Source organism: Carlito syrichta, unplaced genomic scaffold (genome assembly GCF_000164805.1).
Source record: "Carlito syrichta isolate Samal-C Ts95f unplaced genomic scaffold, Tarsius_syrichta-2.0.1 Scaffold303721, whole genome shotgun sequence".
NCBI classification, from domain to species: domain Eukaryota; kingdom Metazoa; phylum Chordata; class Mammalia; order Primates; family Tarsiidae; genus Carlito; species Carlito syrichta.
Window position 1 is genome coordinate 264,695 of NW_007247817.1, and position 3,879 is coordinate 268,573.

Consider the following 3,879-nt stretch of genomic DNA (forward strand, 5'->3'; position numbering starts at 1 on the left):
TCAGATGGCAATTATCAACAACTCAATAAATAACAGCTGCTGGAGAGGGTGTGGTGAAAAGGGAACACTTCTACACTGTTGGTGGGAGTGTAAACTAGTGCAACCTCTGTGGAAAGCAGTGTGGCGATTCCTAAAAGCTCTAAAAATTGACCTTCCATATGACCCTGCAATCCCCCTACTGGGAATATACCCTGAAGAACACAAATCACTCTATAAAAAAGATACCTGCACACGTATGTTTATCGCAGCATTGTTCACAATAGCAAGAACCTGGAAACAACCATGCTGCCCATCAAAAGAGGACTGGATTAAAAAAATGTGGTACATATACACGATGGAATACTACGCAGCCATAAAAAAGAACAAAATCATGAATTTCGCTGCAACCTGGATGGAACTAGAGTCTATAATACTGAGTGACCTCTCACAAAAACAAAAATCCGAATATCACATGTTCTCACTCATATAATGGACCTTGAACATCCAATGCAATACTATGAGAAAATGACGGATGGTACTGGGAAACTATGGGGGGGAGGGGGATGGGATTAACAGTAGCAAATATCTGTCGGGGGATGGGAAAACACTTCTTATCTACAGGGTGCCTGAATGAAACGTCATTGTACACCTACCCTTAACTGTACCCCACAAAACCATAATAAAAACTACTGATTAATGAAAAAAAAAAAAAAAAAAAAAGCAAATGGTTCTAATATTACTAACTTTTTAATCTGAGTGATATTTAAATAGGCTTACCCCATGCCAGTCTCTGCTTTGTCAGTACATGAAGAAAAATTATCCATGTTAATTCTCCACTGGATTTTTCTTTTTCCTTTTTTTTTTTTGAGTTAGAGTCTCACTCTGTAGCCCAGATGAGGTCTCGCCAAGTTGCTCAGGCAGTCCACTCACCTCAGCTTCCCAAAGCGTGGGATTACAGACTAAGCCACCAAGTCCAGCTTCCACTGGATTTTTCTAACTTGCAGCCACAGACCCTGGATGCCTGTTTGGGAAGATAATTTTCCCTGGCACCACCTGCCTTTGTTTAGAGAACCTTTAAACCAGAACAGACACACACACACACACACACACACACACACACACACACACACACACAATATAAATATCTGCTGCCCTCAAGAGACCCACTAAACACACATTGACTCCTATAGATTTAAGGTAAAGGGGTGGGAAAAAATATTCCACACATTTGGAAACCAAATATGAGCGGGATTAGCCATTCTTGTATCAGATAAAATAGTCTTTAAAATAACAACAGTAAAAAAAGATAAAGATGGCTATTATATAATAATAAAGGGATCACTCTGACAGTAAATAACAATTTTAAATATATATTCACCTAATACCAGAGTCCCCAGCTTTATGAAAAAAAATTCTACTAGACCTTAAAAAAGAGACAGCAATACAATAACAGTAGAAGACTTCAATAATCCACTGTCAGCAACAGACAAATCATGTAGGCAAAAAGTCAACAAAGAAACATTGGGGTTAAACTGCACCCTAGACAAAATGAAACTAACAGACATTTACAAAACATTTCACTGCAAAACTACAGAATATAAAATTTTCTCATCATCACATGGAACATCCTTTAAGACAGACCATATTATACACCATAAATCAAATCTCAATAAATTTTTAAAAATCCAAATTATATCAAGCACCTTCTCAAACTACAGTGAAATAAAATTAGAAATTAAACTCCAAGCAGAACTCATGAAACCAAACAAAAACATGGCATTAAGTAATCTGCTTCTGAATGATCCTTGAGTCAACAACGAAATCAAGATAGAAATTTAGAATTTCCTCAAAATTAATAACAATAACAAAACAGGTTATCAAAACTTGGGGACACTGCCAAAGGTGTGATCAGATGAAAAATTAATGCACTTAAGGTCTGCATTAATAAGACTGAAAGATCACATATCAACTACCTAGTATCACACCTCAAGGAGCTAGAAAAACATGAACAAACCTAACCCAAACCTAGCAGAAGAAAACAAACAATGAAAATGAGAACAGAATTAAATGAAATTGAAAATTTAAAACTACAAGGATCAATGAAACAAAAAGTTAGTTTGAGAAGATAGACAAAATTGGTAGACCACTAGCTAGTTGAATTAAGAAACAAAGAGAGTCACGGGCACAGTGGCTCATGCCTGTAATCCTAGCACTTTGGGAGACTGAGGTGAGGAGAATGTGATTTGAGACCAGCCTGGGCAACTTGGTGAGACATTTCTACGATAAATCAAAAAATTAACTGGGCGTGGTAGCACATGCCTGTAGTTCTGACTACTTGGAAGACTGAGGCAGAAGGATTGCCAGAGCCCAGTAGGTCGACACTGGGGTGGCCATGAGCATGCCACTGCACGCCAGCCTGGACAACAGAGTGAGACTCCAACACACAAAGGGCCAGGTGAGACGGCTCAGCTATAATCCCAGCACTTTGGGAGGCTGAGGTGAGAGGATTGCCTGAGCCTGCGGATTTGAGACCAGCCTGGGCAACTTGGTGAGACCTCGTCTCTACAATACATCACAAAAACTAGCTGGACATGGTGACACGTGTCTGTAGTTTCAGCTACTTGGAAGGCTGAGGCAGAAGGATCGCCGGATCCCAGCAGGTCAAGGCTGCGGTGGCCATGAGCATGCCAACTATACTCCAGCCTGGGCGCTAAGAGTGAGATCCAACTCAAAAGAAAAAAAACAAAACAAAACAGAGAGAAGATCAAATTAGCTCAATTAGAGATGAAAATAGAGAGTTTACAATGGGTATGATGGAAATTCAAAAGATCATCTGAGACTATTATAGAACACCTCTACATTAAAAAAAAACAAAAAACAAAAAAACCCTAGATGATCTAGAGGAAGCAGATAAATTTTCGGAAACATACAACACCCTCAACCTTGAATCAGGAAGAAACAGAAACCCCTAACTGACCAATCAATAACAAGCAGCAAGATTGTAACAGCAATTACATGTCTCTCAACAAAAGAAAGTCCAGGACCTGACGGACTCACTGTAAATTCTACCAGACATTCAAAGAAGAACTGGTACCAGTTTTACTGAAACTATTACATAAGATTGAAGAGAAGGAAATTCTCCCTAATTCATTCTATGAAGCCAGTGTTACCCTGATGCCAAAGCCAGGAAAAGACCCAACAAAAAAAAGAAAACTACAGACCAATACCCCTGATGAACATTGGTGCAAAACATCCTCAACATTTTGTTGAGGATTCAACAAAATGTTAGCAAACAAAATGTTAGCAAACAAAATGTTAGCAAACAAAAAGATAGTCCACCATCTATGAGTGGGTTTTATCCCAGGAATGCAGGGATGGTTCAACATAAGCAAGTCAATATATGTGACCCACCACATAAACAGAGTTAAAAATAAAAATTATATGATCATTTCAATAGATGCAGAAAAACATTTGATAAGATCCAGCATCCCTTCATGATAAAAGCCATCAGCATAAAGGGAACACTCCTCAAAATAATGAAAACCATATATGACAAACCTAGCCATTGTCATCCTGAATGGAGAAAAGTGGAATGCATTTCCCCTCAGAACTGGAACAAGGCAAGGATGACCACTTTCACCACTCCTGTGTAACATGCTACTGGAAATATTAGCCAGAACCATTAGGCTAGAGAAAGCAAGAAAAGGCATCCAGATGGGAAAAGAAGAAATCAAACTACCTCATTTCTGTATGTCAATGACATGGTCTTATACATATAGAATCTTATACATGGAGAATCCTAAAGACTCCTCCTAAAGACTACCAAAACTGATAAGTTAATTCAGAAAAGTTATTATTTCAGGATACAAAATCAACATACACAAATCAGTAGCACTGCTT